This window comes from Tursiops truncatus, chromosome 5 (genome assembly GCF_011762595.2).
Source record: "Tursiops truncatus isolate mTurTru1 chromosome 5, mTurTru1.mat.Y, whole genome shotgun sequence".
NCBI lineage: Eukaryota > Metazoa > Chordata > Mammalia > Artiodactyla > Delphinidae > Tursiops > Tursiops truncatus.
The window spans coordinates 106,563,117-106,584,927 of record NC_047038.1 but is presented as its reverse complement, the minus strand read 5'-3'; the positions used below and the strand labels follow the sequence as shown (position 1 = coordinate 106,584,927).

Genomic DNA, 21,811 nt, shown 5'->3' with positions numbered 1-21,811 from the left:
TTTTGAGTTCATGTATCAGAGGCTGATTCAAATGAGGTTGACTGACATTATATTTCTATTGGACAATGTTGTGTTAAATGGCAGCTAAATGAGCTTTTTCAGAGCTTCATGAGTCCTCCTTCAATTCCCTTTGTCTTATACGCAGGAAGTAAGACTTTTCCCAGAGTGTTTCTTATACTGGAAAGCACTGCACACACCAGGCAACATGAAACAAGTAATAATCCTAAGAAGTGACTAGGAGGGAAATCTCCTACGTTTCCTAAAATTCAAATTGTACTATGAATCTTAACAAGAAAAACTGAGATGAGTACATTTTGAGATTCTCTTGGGGGTTAGGACTATCTTAAGTAACAAGGGAAAAGCTTCAGGCAATAACAAAGTGTAATATTTTAGGAGCTTCGAACTTCCAGCTGAAAACTGCTTCTGTTTATGGCCCTTTCAAAGACAGTAAGTAGAAAAGTGGACCAGGAAGCCATGCAAGCACAAGTATGGTTTAGCAGAGCCAACCCTGATTATGCTGGAAAAAAATACCTAGGCAAAGAAGAAGTCAAGAACACCCCAGAATTGAGTTCAGAAAGGTTCGAAGAGAACCATTTTACCCCCACAATGAAGGAATAAACCTAGGACCTAACAAAGAAACGATTTCTTTAAGAATGAGGGGCATCTGAAGAAAACACAAAAATTAAGAACACTGTCTTAATTTTTTTCTCACCGCTTAAAATACCAGAAAATGCTAACTAATCTACACTAACAAAAAAACAGATCAGTGACTGCCTGGGGCTGACTCTTCTCAGGCTGATGGAAATGTCTTGATTGTGGTAATGGTTTCATGTATACACTTGTCAAAACTCATCAACTGAAACTCTTTAAATGGTTGTAGTTTACTGTACATATTATACCTCAATAAAGCTGAATGAAAAGAAATAGGAAACAAACAAACAAAAAAAAGCAATCACCATTAGCCCTGTGGCAGTCACAATGTAGCTGCCATTCCCTGTGCATATGGGAATTTGGTCATGGCAGTTTATATCACCATAATTTTTACTGAATTCTGTGTACTTTTGGTACACACATGTCGAGTCCACTTCCCAATTTTAAATGTCCCCTAAAAGACTACACTATGATTCAGCATTGAAACAAAAAATTATGCTTGCAAAAAAGCACAGAAAAGCAGCAATGGGGAATAAGTTTGACATTCGTGAAGCAAGTATTTGTGCTTAGAAGAATGACCACAATCCCGCTTTTTATTTTTAAAGAAGACAACATCCAAGTACTAATAATGTACTGTATCATACTTTAAGCCAGCATTTTCTTCCTTAGTGATAAATAAAATAACAATTTGTCTTAAAATTGATCATGTGGTAGATAGTATTCTAAGATGGCCTCCAAGATTCTAACACCTTGGTGTACACATCTTCTCAAAGTTATTCAACCAAATATTAATCTAAATGCTGTTGTGAAGGGATTTTACAGATGTAGTTAAAATCTCTAATCAGTTGACTTTAAATTACTGAGATTATTGTAGTAGGCCTGACCTAGAGATCAGTTCTTAAAAGAATGCAGAGTGTCTCCTATTGTCCTTAAAGTAGCAAACCACCATGCTGTGAACTGCCCATAGGGAAGACCACACGGCAAGAACTCAAAGTGGCCTCTAGAAGCCTCTAGGGGACTGAGTGGTCCATGACAGAGAGCCAGCAAGAAAACAGGGATGCCATTCCTACAAACGCAAAGAATTGAATTCTGCGAACCACCACTGAGCCTAGAAGAGAACCATGAGCCTCAGATAAGATCACAGCTCTGGATGACACCTTGATTTCACTCTGGTAAGACCCTGAGGACAGGACCCAGCTAAACCACGGCTAGACTCCTGACCAACAGAAAGTGTGAGATAAACTGCTAAAGTTGTGGTAATCTGCAATGCAGCAATGGAAAACTAACACAGATGCCTTCTTAGATTTGAGGAAATATGGTTTATATTATTTCTCTTAAACGCTGCTAATCTGCTCTATCATCAGAACAATTTCTTATACTTCACATTATTATTAGTGTTATTATTCAATTTCACAAATCAGTAGGATGAAGTTATACCACTCTCAAAACTTTACAGGCAAAAAAAAAACAACTTTATAACATCTAAGAATTTATTTCCTCCATCAACTGGGCACACAAATTTAGTATATTTGCTTCTGTCTTTCTAAACCAGTGACATACCAAAAATAAATAAGTAAATATCTCAGTCCTTATCACTTTCTAAAGGAATGAAAGTAAAGATGAATGTGTGATAAGAAAAGCTAATTTTTAGATCTAGCAAGGCCATATAATTTGGGACAACCAGTTTCTAAGACCTCAGGGAACTTAGGTATTTAAAAAAAAAAAAAAAGACTAAGAGAAACCTGAATAAAGTCTGGAATCTAATTACTAGAAGAAAAATATACATACAAAAATGGATAATAACACTTGCTCTGCCAACCTTATGTAGTATACAATTAAATGCCACTGAAAACAGCCTGCACTTCTATAGATCTTATTGTGTGCCAGGCACTGTTCTCTAAATAATATATAAGAAATAAATGTATAGACGATAAATATAGTACAGAATAGTGATTACGATCCCAGGCTGCAGAGCCAGACTGCCTGGATACAATCCCAGGTCCACTACTAACTAAAGGTGAGATCTTGAGCATGTTTAACTTCTCTGGGCCAAATTTTCAACTAAAAAATAGGGACATTAACAATACTTACCTGACAGGGTTATAGTGAAGACTGAATGAGTTAATATCTACAAAGGACATAGAAGAATGCCTGGCACATATTAAGCACTCAAATGATGACATCAATATTATTTTTATAATAATATCATATTAACAGTTACCTCTAACAAAGGCAAACTGTGTATTTGCTGAGGAACCTGCCGGACTGTCCCCCTGGGTGGCTTTTAGTTTTATTTAATTGTATGAATCTGCCAGGGCACAGTTAAAAATTATTACTGTATTTTTTAACCTTAATGATATGTTTACGGGTTTGAGTATTATGTCTGTTCCTATGTTAAATACTAATTGAAACTTATATGGAAACATTAAAAACTGACATTCTAGGGCTTTGCTATGCAAAATATAGTTTTGAGGGCCACCAAATCAGCATCACCTAGATGCTTGTTAGAAATGCACAATCCCAAAAGACACAGTGCATTTGGCCAATATAGTTTATGTTTCTTTTCCATGGGAGGGATAACATTGCAGGCTTTTTTCTTCTTCTCTTAATGCTCATTACTTCCTTTTCTGTGCCTTTAAGGCTCCTGGATGCTATTCAGTCTTTTCACAGCAGGTGAAACACTATTTTTCAGGATATTTTAAGGAGAAAATAACATTATTTAGGCCATAGAAGCCTTTCAAAAATATTATTTTATGCAAATAAAATACTAGAATGCAATATTCAAATTCAAATAAATATTGGTTTACAGCTAATGTTGTTGCTTTATAACCAAAAAATGGCACAAGCCACCAAGAAGTGGGATTAGGTCACAACTGTAACATGAAAAACTGATGCCTACGACTGGGTACTGCTAATTAAGGTTACAAATTCAAGGTCTTAATCTTTATATGCAAGTACTTGAACTTTTGAAATAACTGATTTGATATCACCTCATTAGTATAATACAGTGGTTCTCAAAGTTTGGTCCCTCGATCAACAGTATCACTTGTGAAACTGTAAGAATTATTACATTTTGGGGTCTCACCCCAGACCTACTGAATCAAATACTAGGTTTGTGGACCAGCAATTTATGGTTTAGCAAGGTTTCCAGGTGATCCTGATGCATGCTAAAGTTCGGGAACTACTAGAATAGTGGTTCTGGTATAGTAAGTTTATACTAAGTTTTCCATCACTAGATTGAATGCAATTCCACCTGATCGAGTTTGAAAATGTATGAATGCTGGAAACAGGACACTAAAATACTGAAACCCAACCTTTACACCTGGAGACAAGTGCACCTATGACCAAGCCCGTGAATTACAAAGAAATTATGTTATTTACTGCTGATGTAGTTCAAAGTTAATGCACATTTACTTGATTGTCTACTATGTATGGTTGCAGGATTATTTATAAACTTTGTATAACCTTAAACTTTTTACAAAACTACATTTTTTTATAAGTATGCAAGCTTGTAAGGTGAAAATAAAACTTGTTTGCCTGGAAGAAAAAAAGAAAGGCAACCTGTGGTAGATAATGTGACAGCACTAACAAGCCTAAGACTTAGAATCCTAAAATCTTGACGTGATTATCTGATTCCCTGTACCCCAACCCTAAATTCTTATTTACCAGAGCTCAATTTCATTCAGGCATCTTTAGTCTTTAATATAACATCATTCAGCACACTGCTCTTAGTGTTTGCATGTAACTTTTGATAAAATCTTACAAAAGCACTGAATTATAATTCTGAAAGGAGCAAAGTTCAAATGCATATAACTATGATTACAAATACAGTATTAAAACACAACCAAGAGGAAAGAGAAAATCTTTCAAGAAACTTTTTTAAGACCAATATCCAGGTTTAGCTCTTTTTAAGGTAACAAAATAAAATTTAAAACTATTTAAATCTCCTAATGAATAAAAATAATAGTGCACAGACGTCAAAACTATGTTCTCACTTTATTTATTAAATGTACAACACCTATAAGTAAACTAGCTGTGTAAAAAATAGTCCAGTACAAAGTATGGGAAGGAAGGAAAAAGTAATTTTTTTTAATGACAAACACCGTCTGAGCAAACGTACTCCACAGATATCCACTGACTTAAATAATTTATATCTTAGAGACTAGCAAGTGTCAATTATCAAATTTTCTGCTACACCTTCCAAGCATAACAAATCATAGGTTTTCAAGTCCTAAATAATATAATTCTGAGGCTTATCCCCTAAACAAAAATCTCTTTCAAAAGACTTAACTCTAACTACAAAACACATTTTACATATAGAAAAAAAATTATTTATAAAAATCACTTTGCTTCATGATCTTTTAGATTTTACCTAGAAAGTTTTCTTCTACTGCTAAAGATGTATCTGGGACACCTGTCCTGATGTTGATACCAAGAGCAAGACTAAATTTAATAAAAAATGCAGGTTAGTGTAAGTTAGTTAAATCACACGTTTAAATTTCATAATTATTTTGTATAAGGACATAAACTTGGGAATTGCTTCTCCATGAGTCTGTTAATCTTCTTCGTTCTAATATCTGTACAGGATGAAATCCTATTATTTTCCCCTCCTACCTCAGTACTACCACTTTCAATACAAAACTCCTCCACTGAAACTTAGGAGGCAGCAGCACAGTCATTAAAACATAGACCACAGAGTCAATGGATCTGGATTTGAATCTCAGGTCTGCGCGTTCAAATTCCTAGCTATATGTTCTTAGAAAATTCTGTGAATCTGTTTCTTCTGCCATAAAACAGGCTTATTAGTATGTATTTCATAGGCACTGCTGTGAAGAATAAATTTAAAAAGCATGTAAAATTCCTTAGCACAGTGCCTGACATATATCAAACATTCAATAAGTGATAACTATGATAATCAAAACAATGACTGTCAACAGAAAAAGAAAGACAAATACCACATGATATCACTTATATGTGGAATCTAAAACAGGACACAAATGAACTTATCTACAAAAGAGAAACAGACTCACAGACATAGAGAACAGACTTGTGGTTGTCAAGGGGCGGTGTGGGAGGGGGTGGAGGAGGGATAGATTGGGAGTTTGGGATTAGCAGATGTAAACTATTGTATATAGAATGGATAAGCAACAAGGCCCTACTGTACAGCACAGGGAACTATATTCAATATCCTGGGCTAAACCATAATGAAAAAGAGGGCATATATATGTATAAATGAATCACTCTGCTATACAGTAGAAATTAACACACATTGTAAAACAACTATACTTCAACAAAATAAATTTAAAAAACCATGACTTGTCAAATTATTAATTGATTTTATCAAATTATCAAACCTATATTCTTATCCTCTAGATTCACAACCCTCTCCTAGCTAATGCTTTATAAATAGCTGGGGGCAGCTCTGAGGTAAAAAGCAGTCATTATCAAGAAAAAGAGACCTAGTAGGCAACTTCCTCACCCTCCTTTTCTCCCATGCTTCACTAGCCTCAGTCATTATCCATACTTGAGAGTAAATACATACTCACTCAGTTTGGGCCCAAATGTAAAGGAGATCAAAAGCCTTATTTAACACTTGTACTTAATGACAGCTCATCTATAATGTAAGACTGATACCACACGTTCATCTTTCCAACAAGCTCAACACTAGAATGGACACACAGGTGAAAAAGAAATCAACCAAAAACATCTTTCAGGAAGTACCTGCTGGATCAAGTCTCATTAAGCGAGTCAAGGAAAGAAAGGTCGACTTAATGCATCACATGCACCAAGTATCTAGGCTGTTTTACTTCTAGGATACACTTTGTAGAAATGAAGAAAAAAGGTCACATGAAATATCTATCAACTTTTGCAACTGGCCTCTAATTCATTCAATAAATATTCACTGAACACTAAGCACTCACTTGGAAGCAAAGGTGACAAGATAATATCCTTTTCTTGTAGAGCCTATTAAAAAATCTTTCCAGTTTGTTTTTCTCTCTTCCATTCATTAACTTAATATATGCCTACTATGTGGCAGCAAATGTTAGGCATTTGGCAGAAGGAGATATTTACTGAAAAGATGAATAAGATAGAACCCCTGTTCTCAAAAACTTGACAGACCAGTAAAAGAGAAAAATACAAGTAACTATGTTAAGTGCTGTAAAAGTCACATAGATACTGTGGGTAACCAGAAGAAAGAACAACTAACTCTACTCACATTAACCAGGACAGGCTTCCTAGAGGAGATGATATTTAAGTACAGTCTTAAGAGATAAATGTTTCACAGATGAAAGGGAAATAATACTCCAGGCAGAGGAAATAGCAAGGTACAGAGACATACGTAAAAGCATATACATACACACACACACAAATATGCATATGTTGCATGCAAATGGATATACAGTCAGTTTTTAGATACAAGTGAAGGATGTCAGTATTTATACAGAATCTAACTGGCAAAGTACCTTATACTACAAAGATAAGCAAATGAGAAACAGCTTAACGATAAAGCAAAGTTTCCTAATCTTGGCACCATTGATCTTTTGAACCAGATAATCCCTCTTCGCGGGGTGCTGTCCTGTGTACAATGATTATACCTGGCCTCTCCCCACAAAATACTAGTAGCACCCTCACACATACCTCTCCCCCAGCTGTGACCATCTAAAACATCTCTGGATATTGCCAAATGTTCCCTGAGGCTACTGCTATATGCCAGGCAATGTTCTGTGCTTCTCATTTATTCTCATTTAATCTAACAACATAGTATCCATGAGGTAGTTATTATTTTCCCCATCTTACAAATAAAGAAACTGAGGCCAAGAGTTAAACAACCTGCTAAAAGTCACACAACCAGCCCGAACTGAACCCACACAACAGGGATTCAATCCCTACTCTAAGCACGGTTCTGTTGTCTCTTATTCATGCCTCAGCTTTTTTCATCAGATACGTGGAAAGTTAATATTTTGAATCTTATCTGGAAGTAAAAACTAAAATTATCCACACAAGTGGAAATTAAATTAAAAGACTCCCAACCTCAATTCAGGATAAATTAACAAGTATTTTTTTAAGCACTGACTGTATGCATGCCCCGTACAAATTTTGGAAACTAGAGTGGTTCAAACAAAAGAAAACTATGTTTATTAAGGATTTGGTATTATCTTTTCCATACATTCTCTCTCTGAAATCTCACAACATCCCTGTGAGGTAGGTATTATCTTTTTTTCAAGTGAAGAAGCTAAGGCTCAGAATAGAAAAGTAGTCCCTGACCTAATAAGGCTTACAATTTAATTGAAGATAAAAGAACAGTATTTTTTTAAAAAGACAGAATAAGCAAGTTAAATATCTCCGTTAACAACACATAGAAGGTGAGAAGTTAAAAAAGAGCAGAAGGAAAGTATATAGTTAGATTAGTCAGGGAATACTTCTGAAAAGAGGTTTCTATTATCCCCTTTTGGAAATGAAATGGATGAGCAAAACATGATAAGCTGGGGAGGAGCAACACTTCTGTAAACAATGTGAAACAGAAGTATGAGGACTGAAAGGAAAGATTTGTGATAGCCAACTTAAACAGTAAGCCAAGGAAATGATGGAGTAATAAGTCTGTCTTAAAATTAAGATCGCCCAATAGCTGGAGACAATGACACTAGTTGTGTGCTTTTAGGGTGTTCCTGCCACAAACACTCTCAAGCACAGCAACAGGAATGAATGCAAAAGACCTAAAGGTGAAGACTGGTAGGGTTGGTTAATGGAGGCTTAGACATATGAGTCAAACGCTAAATTTCATAAGAAGAGTGATGGGTCATCTACTTTGCTTTATGTATTTTGTCTCCTTCAGCCAAAATGTAAGTTTCAAGAGGGCAGGGATTATAATGTTCTGTTCACTTAGATCAATGCCTGGCACAGTAAGTGTTCAGTAAATATCTGCTGCTGAATAAAGGCACTATTCAAAATAGTGACATATTCAGAAACAAAGGTTACAAAGACCTTCAGCAACCACAAAAAAATAACAATAATATTGTAATATTTATTATTTTTGCAACAACTAACATTTATTAAGCACTAACTCTGAGCCAGACACTGTGATCCATTGTCTCAATCCCCTTAACTACCTTTTCAGAGAGGTAGGTACTATTATTATCATCCCAGTTTTACAGGTTCACACACAGAATAAACAACTTGACCAAGGTCACAAAGCAGCACAGCTGGAACCTGGGTCTATCAACTCCAAGGCTTGCCTCTCAACTACTATGTCACATACATAGAATTACAAGTATCCTTCTAAGGCAAAGCTAGGGAAATGTAGCCAATGAGGAAAGACAACAAACCAGAACCAAAAAGAAATTCCAATGTAGTCAAAAACCATATGTCCGCCCCCTCTCCTAGCAGGTACTGTGGATTTTTTCCCACCCTAGAATACACTGATTATCCCATACAGATTAAAACTTCAATGGTTTAAAGAATCCAGATGTTGAAAAACTAGGAGCTAGAGTCAATCATCTAATCAACATTTCAAAGGGTGGTAGATAACGAGTGGTAACACCCCGTGTCCACAACCCAAAGAAATAACAGGGTGTGACCTCTGACTAAGGCTGACCTCAAAATTTCCTGACCCATTCTCCCCGAATCTGCCACTTCCCTCCCTCCTTCGCTCTGCATCTCTCCCCTCCTCTATACATCCCATCTCTCCTCTCCTACTAAAAGGCCTTTACAAAAACTTGGAAATTTTGTGTTTCCTACTCTCAATTTCTAATCTAGCTAAAACTTTTATATTTCTCTAAGGAAAAAAAGTCTACCTGTGTAATACTCAGGTAGAAAAAAGGTTCCCTACTCGTTAGAGCAGCATTCCAAAAGTTATGTTAGTCAATGAAGAGACAACCAATCATGCAAAAGAAAGCTGATGACCAGCATATTTATTTATATAACCTGGTATTATAGACATAATAAATAAACAGGAAGAAATTAAACTCACTAGAGATTATGCTCTTCTCCCATCTATCCAGTAACCTATTCATAATTATAATTCTTTCTGAAAATCTCTAAAATGGAAAGAAGCTAACTCCAGAATTATAACTCCAATCACTACCAACAGAGAGAAATATTTAAAATACTGACTTTGTTTAAAAACTAGAATATTCATTAAATTAACTACTTAACCAGAGATCCACTAATATATAAGTCAATCTGATTTCTGCATTTACACCAAAATCTAAAGCAAATCTGCCTTAAAAGAAAAGTTAAAGAATGAGAACAAGAGTTGGCAAGACAAACAGTGCTAAGGAACATAGCTCAATCTTTTCTTTCTGCCTTTGGATTTTTTTCATACACTTATCTTAAATATACAGTTCTATTAAACAAACAAACTATGAAGGCATAGACGAATTGTTCTCAAAGTAGAAATACTTTCCAAATACAAAAAACTATCAAGAAGCATTTATTTCTTGAATTGGCCAATAGAACACTGATTATGCCAAGTTTGAAGGAAAAGTTATTTCTGAAAACTGATCCTGTATTTAATAAATATTAAGCATGAAAAGGGAATAGCCAACCCTCCCTCCCTCACTCTCATCATTTTAGGAAAAGGAGAAAACTAAAAATTTAGTTAAAACAAAATCCTTCAATAAAATCCTTCAAATAAAATTCCTTCAATCTTAATTTGAGATGTAACGATACAAATAAAACTTATTAAACTTCACGGGTTTTTTTTAAGTTTTTTATTCCCAGTGTTAAAGAGATGAATAGTTTAAAGACTGGATAATCCAATTACATCCTGATATTTCTAAATGGACAATTTAAACCACAGTCATTTTCAGAGATAATAAATTATTCAAAAAAGAGTCCTTTCTGATCTAAGCACTATTGAAGTCTTTAGGGATGAATTCAAATTCCAGTTATGTTCAAATCAGTCTTTCTTTTCTATAAACAATAAGCACAGCAGTTCTGCCATTTCTTTACTTTTTAAGATTTTTTTAAAATAAAAACATTAATGAATGATACACTGTTTCAGAGGCTTTTGGAAACACGGCAGAATTACTTCAGTATTATTTGTCAAACTCAATGGCTGAATTTAAGTGTTCGGCAATATAAAGCCTGACTTTAGCCTTCCGTCTATGCCACAGTTTAAAAGATCTTTAACTTAATAAGTTAACAGTGATGGGTCACCTTACTATATGCCAGGCACTGGAAGAGCTTTGCATATGTTTTACATTATCTCATTTAATCCTAACAACAACCCTGTGTAAGACATGTCCCCATCAACAGGTGATAAAGTCGACAGTAAAAGGATAAGTAGCTTGTCCCGTGCCACAAAGCCAAGAAAGGTACTGCCTGACTAATGAGTCTTCTGCCTCCAGAGTATCAATGTATTTTATGAGGAAAATGAGAAATGAATTAGCAACTGTTGCTGGCTCCATGTATGCATATTTTCAACCATTAGATAGTTATAAATTACCCACCATTATTAGTGGGACAAGTCCTTCTCAGACCTAGAGGATGTCATGCAAAGGTCTATTACTACCCCTTACACTACCCTGAAAAGCATGCCATCCTAAAAGTCTCATTAAGTTATATACATTCTTCCAAAAACAAACAAGCAATCTGTCTTGACACTTCACATTTGGCCTAACATATATTGATGGGTTCAGTATCTTCTCCTATGGTGATCCTCTCAGAGGAAAGGCTAAGTGATATTAAAAATATTTTGTACCACTATCTTTTAATATTTCCTAAATTCCACAGCAGTCATGAAGGAGCATCTAGCATGATACATGTACACACAGACACACAAACAGCACACGCTATCTCCTGCCTAAAGCCACCCAGATTTCCAGTAGCTAAACTTCAGCTGGAAAAAAAGGGCTGAGGTGAAACAGCAGAGCAACAGAAACTGCACAATATCAGACTGATCTACTAGCTATCCCTTAGATGAGGGGAAAGAGCAAAAAATAAGATACCAAACAATAACGTCTCTTGCCCATTTTTTTTATTATTTTCCAACTACCTGTATTGCAGGATAATACAACACAAACATAATATTTTCTTAGTTTTAGAGAAATCAATTGTTACTCAAAATTTTTTAAGGGAACATTTTAGAAAAAACTGTATACATTGGTTTGTCACTCAATATCCAGATCAAGTACAGATGTTTCCTCAAATATTTCACAATTCTGAAGGTAGAACAGGAGGAAATTTTAAATATACATGTGTGTAAAAGTATAATTATTAGAAAATATATATCCTATAGTGTTCAGGAAATTTCATGTAGATTTAGGAAACAGACTCCAAACACAGTGTGAAAGGGATCATGAGACAGTATCAATGAGGTATCATAAAAAAGTAGCAAAAATCTAAAACTAAACTAAGGCATAAGACAGACTGGTTTGACACTCAGTGGGGAAAAGTCTCAAAGTAGAAATGTTTAACAGCAAGAGTTCATTATTTGAAAACAACTTTACTCATCTGTAATGACAATTCAGCTACATTAAAATAAATAAATAAATGAAACCTAATACACCACTCTTTTCCCTGGTCCACTGGAAATGTCACCAACACAGAATATTACTATTTGGATAGAAGGCAGGAGATAGCAGATGGACACCTTGTGTCTTTTAAATTGCCACTCATCCTTAAGCTTGAAATAAAAGCAAGATTTTTTAAAAAAGCAAGGAAAGAATCCTCTCCTAATGAATAAAAAAGCAACTTTAGGGCTTCCCTGGTGGCGCAGGGGTTGAGAGTCCACCTGCCAATGCAGGGGACACGGGTTCGTGCCCCGGTCCAGGAAGACGCCGCGGAGCGGCTGGGCCCGTGAGCCATGGCCGCCGAGCCTGCGCGTCTAGAGCCTGTGCTCCGCAACGGGAGAGGCCACAACAGTGAGAGGCCCGCGTACCGCCAAAAAAAAAAAAAGCAACTTTACAGTGACCTTCTTTCTAAAAGGTATACTAAAATTGTCAGGTCATGTAAAATTGTCAGACCTCTTTTTTAAAGGAAGAGGAATTGAAGTATCAATTATATATGTAGAAACATTATATAAAGTAAAAGCAGGTTTGAAACTAAAAAGTGGTCACTACTGCAAGAATAACCCCTTCCCCTGCCATAAACAGGGGACTCCTGAGATAAATAAGATTTATGAAACCAGGGTAAAAATATACCACCGTCCAATGCTGACATATGAAACAGATGTTTTGATATTAGCTGTGATGTAAAATTGCACAAAGTGAATTATCCTTTCTAAACAACACATCTGAGATTTATTTTTTGGGTGAATCTATTAACCCATGCTACATTTACCCTTAAGAACACAGCAAAACTTTTTAAAGTACAGAGTTAAATGATTTAAGTGATCTGGTAAGATATAATACTTGAAATTAACAAAACAAAAATTGTGGAGCTAATAATTCTACACAATGAACTTGGTCACTGCAAAAGATAAAAGCTTTAAGAAACAGAAGTACCAAACCTTAATGTTCTTATAGTTTGACAAATATTTTCATCTGATTCAAACAAACCATCAATACTTCTAATTTTACATCTAAAGTAAATGCTTTACAACTTATTTTCAGAACCTTTCAAAATTATACTCACAAGTTTCTTCAAAGATACTTCTGGCCATGATACACGGCCAGTATATCACTATATGGTATCTTATATGGTATGGTATCTTTGAATAAGAAATACAAGTAGTCCTACCTACTTTTTAGCTTCATCACCTTATAGATGGCATTGCCCCTGCTCCTCAGTCCATAGTTTTCATCACTGTGGAGGCAAAAGTACCTTGAACAGTAGACTCTGTGCTTTATGCAGAATCATTTTAAGACTGCCTCCAAGGAACACATCTCATTTAGAAAACAGAGACCAGCTAAAAGAGCCAGTCCCAGCTTTGTAGTGGAATGAAGCTCATACTGCATGTTGGTTGACTTGGCAGTCAGTGTTCTATACCAGGGGTCCATAAACAACGAGCCAAACCCAACATACCTCCTGTTTTTATGTATAAGGTTTTATTAGAACACATTCACATTCATTCACTTACATACTGTCTGTGGCGTTCAAGAGCACTTCAAGAGCAGAACTGCATTGTTGCGACACAGACCATATGGTCCACAAAATCTAAACTATTTACTATTCAATAACTGGCCTTTCACCAAAAAAAAGTATGCCAACCCCTCCTCTACACAATGAGATGCCGGAGGCAACACAAGACTTCTCCAAAAACCATCTCCAAGTACACGAATTGGGCTGCTGCTAGCCTAGGTGTGGGCTTTGGGACCATCCGGTGATAAAACACACAAACACACACCCTCAAGGCTCTTTAATCATCCCATATCAGTCCCAAAGTTGCCAAGGCAGAGCACACGAGGTGATCACTCCCTACTACCAGGGTCCCACCTTCCCCACTTGCCTTCACTAGTAAATCATGTTAACCCCAAAAGGCTGCCCTTTAAAGTTCATCGAAACATGATTTCGCCTGCATAAAAACTGTTGTGGAAAATAGTGGGTGAGGAGAGAAGGCACTCATATGGCATATATTCCAGATCCTAGAACCACCATAGATCTAGCTCCCTGTCTAAATAGCTGTGGCCCAGAAGGTCCTGCCATTTGAATTATCACTCTTAAGAAGAGGCCAAACAGGCTACTAAGACGGTGAATTGGAACTAAGGAACACAAAAAAGTGTGGATATACATATTCCCTACCTCACAATTCTTAATCCTTGTTAGTGTCAACACTAAATGCAAGTTTCACCACAAGAATTTTAAATTTTAATTTTTAAAAAAATCAGTCTTCCAATGTCCATAAATGCTTCGAAGACGTCTGAATTTTTTTAAGTGCCAAATTGGTTTTTGTTTGTTTTTTAATAAAAAGATTTTTTTTTAAGGCATTTTCAGCACTGCTGTGCCAACACAGGGATATCCCCTCCATTGTATGGGACACAAAGACACACACCAACTGCGAGCAGGGGAAGCAGCGTTCTTTGCCAGCTATTTTTAGCCCCACTTCGTCATGTTAGAGACCAAACTTAGGATAATAATGAAAGGCAAACTTTAAAAACATGAATTTGATGAAACAGATATGTCCTTTTATGTATAAGTTCCTTAACACTGAAATCTTATATATTCTTCTGAACAATCTCAAGGGACCTATATACCTTACAAAAAGCTTGTTAGTATTTCAAAAATAATCATCTGCCCTAAGACTGAACTGGTGCCCATGTTTAAAGGTTGTTCCTCCTTTTTCAATTTCAACCCTTATTCACTTTTAAAACAGGAGAGTCTCATCCATTCTCCTCTTCCTGTATCTTTGCTAACTTTAACACATTCCCCTCCCCCCAGATACCCATTTTTCAGCTCTCTACTCTCCATCAGCACTATAGAGAAACCTTAGTACTTTTATAATGACTCCCAATTCTACATTTTCAGCATATCACTCATTATTTTACTGTCTTAAGATTGCATTGGTATCCAACTTTAACCCTAAAATTTAATGTCCAAAGTCCACTGCCTCATTTCTGAATTACTTTTTATAAGAAACCACTAGCACCATACCAACATACTGGAAGCACCTTCTTTTTCACCCCTCCATCTGTACAGCTCTTCAATGACTGTAGTGTAAAAATGTTAGTTCTCTAGAAAAACAAAACCCTAATCCAGGTATAATGCCTCTTGGCTTAAAATACGATTTCTTCTCAGTGGTCTAAAACTATCCTCTCAGAAACATTGTTCTCAGTTCATTCTTTGGGCTGTAAACATGTATCCACACAAACACAAATTGGCCCTAAGCCTACTCAACAATCTCCCTCTGTATTCCCAAAAGCTAACTTCCTAATTACATTTGTCCCTCACCCCCTCCAATTCCAAAAGTCTTAAACACTTTATCTCCACCTGTTCTTTTCTTCCTAAAAAACACTTTCTCCTGGCTCAGACACTCCAATAAGTTCTGTATAGTCCAACATCAACATTTCTCTAGTGAAAAATGTACAAATACATGTACATCTATAAGGTATCAAACAGTTGCTGACACACAGTCATCGTAGATAAAAACTGGTCCATTCCTCCTTTTATATAATTTTGTGCAATCTGCGTTTCACTGCCTCTGCCACCCATAAGCAAAAGCATCTCAAAGGCAGGGACCCACAAATGCTCTGTTGTTTCTTTGCTACCCAAATATACATTAAACATTACCATGATTTTTAACCAATCTATAGTCAAAACAATACAAGTCAAAGTTGTAAGCAACTTTGATGGAGTATAATCTACGTTCAAACTAGTTTGTTGGTCTGTCCTCTTTTCCTCCCCCAAAAAACAGCCTATGCAAGACTAGATTTCTCTTCCTCCTATGTTTGTGAAGTATGGGATACATGACTTCCTCAAGGTCACAAAATAACAGATCTAGAGACATTTGTTTTTTTTGTTTTGTTTTGTTTTTGCGGTACGCGGGCCTCTCACTGTCGTGGCCTCTCCCGTTGCGGAGCACAGGCTCACGGACGCGCAGGCTCAGCGGCCATGGCTCACGGGCCCAGCCGCTCGGCGGCATGTGGGATCTTCCCAGACCGAGGCAGGAACCCATGTCCCCCTGCACTGGCAGGCGGACTCTCAACCACTGCGCCACCAGGGCAGCCCGCGAAATTTGTTTTTGATTCCACGTCTAACACTACATCCACTACTCAATATATATATATATTTTTTTGCGGTACGTGGGCCTCTCACTGCTGTGGCCTGTCCCGCTGCGGAGCACACGCAGGCTCAGCGGCCATGGCTCACGGGCCCAGCCTCTCCGCAGCAGGTGAGATCTTCCCGGACCGGGGCACGAACACGTGTCCCCTGCATCGGCAGGCGGACTCTCAACCACTGCGCCACCAGGGAAGCCCCACTACTCAATATTTTGATGCCAGTACTTATTTAAAGTAGAATTAAAGGTTCCTAACAAAAGCATAACAAGGAAAAGGCATATAAAGAAAAACAAAACAGCTGGTGAAGTTCCAGAGGAGGGCAAAGTGATCAAAAGGATAGAAGAAATTATTTTAAGACAAAAAGTCAGGAAAGATGATAGCAAAGAGGAACAATCAAAATCTACAAACCAGGAAAAGATGAACTCCAGCTTGTTCTAGCAATTCTCAAAATACGAACTTGGGATGTGTCTTGAAACTTTATAAAGAGACAGGTTTGGGATAAATAAATGAACTGTTACATAATTCAGGGGCTAGTAAACTTGCAGAATTCATCTCTTCAAAAGAGAAAAAGTACAGGATGAAAAGTGTTTGAGAAAGTTTTAAATAAGTTTAATCAAGATCCTGAATGGAAAAGTTAGCATGGATAATCCAGGTTATTGGATACTCATATTGCATACCAGGTTACATGGATAATCCAGGCTTCACTCCCACAAAGTTTCTCTCAGCAGTGGCTTCAGAGAGTGTAAGCTCACACAATTGTCTGGAGGGGCCATAATTCTTAGTACTGCCTATGTTCTGTTATATAAAATTCCACCCTATGCTTAACCCTAAGGTCTGTATAAACATATGAAATGTCAATTACTTTCCTGCACCTTAATTTGCCACTCTGAGGGGATACCTAAATTACAAATCAAAGATTTTACAGACTTCACCTTTAAAATAAAGGAAGAGGAAAAACATCATTCTTCAAAGAATTAAACATCAGAAGTTTCTCCTCATTTGATACAGAAGCATGAGATAACTCAAATAAGCAAAGCTTCAAGTCATTCCAACAAACAAAAAACTGCTAGCAATTAGGACATATGCTACTGAAAAAAAAAAAAAAGCATTTGGGTAAGGAAAAAATTTAACACCTTTTATAAACTGGTTAAAGTACTAAATGCTCTCCCCCAAATCAGTTGTGATCAAAAGACCTCAGAATTTCCTGAGTAACTGAAATGTTACAGTGTCTTCCTGATACGCAGGAACTGCACCCAGGAAATGAGAAGGTAAAAAAAATTCCTGTACCACTAGGTACTGAAATGAAATCTCTCAAGGAAGACTGGCAAAAAAGAAAGCAATTTTACTTTCAGGGGTTCAAAGAGTCAGGGGTTCCCACTTGGGAACCAAATAAGAGTTGCCCAGAGACAAAAACTACCGCGCTGTTTCCCACCGGGTGTACCAGGAAAATGTGTATTACAGAGATGTCCCTTGTGCGCACACAGGCTCTGGCTTCCTCAATTTCCTTTTGCCAATTACTGGCCAGAAAGATACCAAGTGTCCACCCTGGAGAAAGACAGAACTCCTCGAAGAGAAACCTGTGGGCTTGCGTATCACACGTACAGAGCGCTAAAAGGTTACAAAACACTGGACTGCCGGATGCCTCTCCCCGCAGTGAGGACTAAGGTACCCCTCTCGTCTATACACTCCCAACACTCCTGGAAAACACCGGCAAAACTCCGGAGGACGCCCCAGCATCCTCCCCCTTTCTATCCCTCCATTCCCTTTCCCAAGGCCACTCACACTTTAGAGAAGAGCCGGGCGCTGAGAGCGTGGGGTGCTTCCCTTCCTTCTTGGGACTCAGGCGGCAGCTGCGGCAGGCTCCGGAGCGTTAGTGAGGAAGAAGCGGGGCTGGGATCGCTAAGCCGGCGGCCACCCGGGACTCTTCCGCGCCGCCGGAGCAGACGAGGCGGCGGCCCCGCTTACCTCCTCTTTTCCTCTTCCTGGGTCTCTTCAGGCTGGGTCTTCTGCCCGTCCCGGGCCACTTCTCCCCAAACAGTCACGTTTGGGAGGCTCCGGATTTTGTTTTTGAAAAGTTTCTTCTGGGCGGAGGCTGCGGCCGGCCCCCCGGGTCCCCCCCGGCCCCGCCGCCCTCGGGGCTGGGGCAGGGGAGGGGGCTCTAAGAACTCCTCCCGGAGTCCTGCCGAGGAGCCGGGGGGCCGGCGACTGGCCGAGAAAGAAGACCCCCGAGGGGGCGGAGGGGAGGGGGCAGGGAAGGAAAGGACGGCGGCGCCGGTCCTGCTGTCCCCGCCGCCCCGGCCTCCGCTTCACATCGGGGTCCCCGCCCCCCCGGTCGGGGGGTGGTTGCCGGGCTTGGGGTCCCGGCTCATACACTCCAGGGCAAGATGCTACGGCCCCGGGCGGGTGGCCGAGGCGGCGGCGAGGTGGGGGACCCGGCCGGCTCCGCTCGGCGCCGCCCCCGCTCCCGGCTCCAGCATGTGTCGCTGCGGCTGGGACCCCCTCCCTCCACCTTGGGGGTCCCTCGCCCCGCGCCCCGGAACGGACAGAAGCTCCGGCCCCTCCTCAGCGTCCTCTCACCGCGGAGCAGCCGACTAGTCCCGACCCGAGGTAGCCGCCTCCCTGCCCCCCAGCCGCCGGCTCCGGCTCGGGCTCGGGCTCCGGCGTGTGCAGCCGCCGCTGCCGGCCGGGAAGGCGAGGGGGGGAGAAGAGGGGTGGCCGCGGCTCCCTCTGGCCCAGGTTAAGGCGGAGGTCTCGGCGGCGGCCAGTGCAAGGGCGCTGGGTCTCTCGGATGCTCCCTCGCTCTCACGCTCTCGGCGGCGGCGGCGGTAGCGCCCCGAGCTCAGCTCGCTGTCTCCCTCGCTCAGTGCGGGGCTCTCGCCTCACTCCAGAGAGAGGGGCGGGAGGAAAACGGCGCGGACCGATGACGCAAGTCACCTAGCAACCGCTCTCTTCCCCCCTCCCTTTTCTCTCCGCTCGAAGGCTTCCTCCGCGGGCCTTTTTTCCCCTTTCCAACCACCCCGCCCTGGGCGCCTCTGGCGCGCACGATGACGCTCCAAGGGAAGAGGAAGTCGGGCTCGGCGAGCGGGTGGGTGCGCCTCGGGCCGCGGGACTCGCCGCCGCTGCCGCCGCCTCTACGGCCGCGTCAGAACTGAGGAGAGGAAGGGGAGGAGCCGCGTGGAGCCTAAGCTGCCGCCTAAGCTTACCCCTGACCCGAGGGCAGTGGAGAGAGCTTGCTCCGTAGCGGTTTCCTTCAGAGCAGGTGGTGACTGCTCCTTGGGGAGCAAGGAGGAGGCCCAGGCCGCGCGGCCATGCTCGGGCGCGCATCACCCGAAGGTGAGGCATTTGGCCCCAACGGGCCTTCGAAAAGCCCAGCTGAGCGAGAAGTTATCTTACAGCTTGATCCGCTGCACCTGCTCGAGGGAGCGAGCGCCCCACCCTTCCCGCCGTGTGGGGCGAGACCCAGCGCCCGGTAACGCGTGGTCGGGCCGAGCAAATGTTTGATGAATGAATGAATGAATGCCTCCCTCCCTCCCTCGCGGAGCTCAGAGGAGTTTTACGGAAGTGCAAGCGCTTTGTAAACTGCGTAGCATTGTAAAGATGAGAGTTGTAACACATCCCTCTCCCCCCCCGTCCCCCTCCCCGCAAGGAAATAGGGGTGCGGCTTAAGTGAGGAGTCACACAACTTGAGTCTTTAGTGAAAAAGGAGGCGAATTGCTGGGACGAGGGAAGGGAGCCATCCTCCCGGAGAGTGTGGAAGGATTTTTGACTTTTTCAGGAGGAGAATTTAGCAGTGCCTCCCTTTCAGGAATCATTCTTGCTTGTGGTTTGGAGCTTTGGAGAGCTGGTATTGGTTGTTAATCAGTGTCCATTACCGTCATCAAGAAATTTTGGCCTGTGTTTCAGGTCTGACTCAAAGGCTGTTTCCTTTGTAAAATATCATTACCATTTAGGCAGGTCTTCCTACGGGTGTTATCCTGGAAAGTAAATCAAAGTAAAAAACTCATGAGGTTGAAAGGGTGGTTCTCTAGGACAAGAAATTTTAAGATAAAAGGATTTCAGAATCCTCAGAAATCTGTCTTGAACCTGTCCTGGTGAATAGTGTGAGAACGAGATAAAAGCAGCAGTGATGAAAGGAAGCAGATTCCACAGTTGGGTCTCCGGACTCTGGCGCTCCTTGCCTCGTCTGGAAGCAGCAGTAGTGGCTGTTACAGGTCTTTCCACCTCAGGGGGTGAGGCGCAAGTGTTTATAGGCAGATCTGGGGAGCTTAGAGTTCCTGACACTCCTGCCACCACCATATGCAAATAGGCCAAGGAAACTTGTAACTGGGTAAAATCCAAGGGCTCATTTTTATTAAAATGCTGCAGTAAAAGTGATGGGAGGAGGGAGATGGATATTGCCAAAGCAAGAAGAGACTCACAAAGTAGCGTCTGCACAGCTGACCTTCATCCAAAGTTCTAAGAACCAGGTTAACTCTCCTACTTTTCAGCTACCCTGGATTTGACTCTCTTCTAGTGACCAGTCCTTGCCAGGTCCTTCCAAATAAGACTCACAGGAAATCAAACCAGCAAGTGATGGCCCCACATGGCTACAAAGTAAATCTTTTTGGATTTTGCTCCTCTTCCTAATTTTTTGATGAAAATGGCAAGAATAAAATATACAGAATGAGGGGATTTTGTAAAGCCAAGCACCTCTGAGAGGTGAATGAAAAGAATTCAAACATCAGAGCTCTGCAACCCAGCAGAGGACACCTCCAGAAAAGTGTGTAACCACATGGAGCTTTTCAGCAGCCTGATCTGTTTTCGTTGTCAGTGGCTCCACCAGAGAACTTTGGTGCTGAGAGGCAGAATGGCACTCAGCCACCTACTGATGAAGTTACAGCTGCACTAGCTTACTAGGCAAGATCCACCCACTTCACCCAGTATGGTAACTGGAGGAAACAGCTGGAACTGGTGACGGCAGAGAAGGAAGTTCAAACATTTCCAACTTGGTCTGCATCTCTTTAGTTCTTTTACTTCTTATTAATACAGAGGAGAAAACAGCTGGTTCATTCGCAATTCCAAAAAAAATCCGAAGTTTTAGGTAACAGCGTTCTTTGCCTGGTACATCAGTTTGTGTGATAAAGATCTGCATACTATGTTAAAATATAACAATGGGATATTTGTATAAGGCTCTTCTCTGCTACACTTGAAAGTGAGCTCGTCTGAGAAACTATTTTATCAGTTTTATTATCCCACATCAGTAGCTTTTGCTGTCAAAGATTTCATAAGCTAAATTTTCTAGCAAAATTTCTTTCTAGAAATTCCATCTACAATATTCAGTTACTTTTAGCGGTTTTATTGTGACATATGCATTAAAATGCATAAATCAGTTATTCAGTTGTAATGAGTAATTGTAAAAGAAACCTCCATGTAACCAACCAGGTCAAGAACTGGAACACTGCCAGCACCCCAGAAGTCCCCCAGTGACCTTCCTGAACACAACTCTTTCCCTCCCTTTTAGAGGT

At 40.2% G+C, this 21,811-nt stretch overlaps 1 protein-coding gene across 3 annotated transcripts in view; it reads right to left on the bottom strand.

The window, feature by feature from the left end:
- The window catches only part of FBXW7 (F-box and WD repeat domain containing 7), a 207,155-nt gene extending 188,604 nt beyond the window's left edge, over positions 1-18,551 (bottom strand). For all 3 annotated transcript variants that reach the window (XM_073805492.1, XM_073805493.1, XM_073805494.1), the window contains exon 1: positions 18,090-18,551. The gene's annotated coding sequence lies outside the window, so the exon portion shown is untranslated. The remainder of the gene's footprint in view (positions 1-18,089) is intronic.
- Between the last annotated feature and the right edge of the window lie 3,260 nt (positions 18,552-21,811).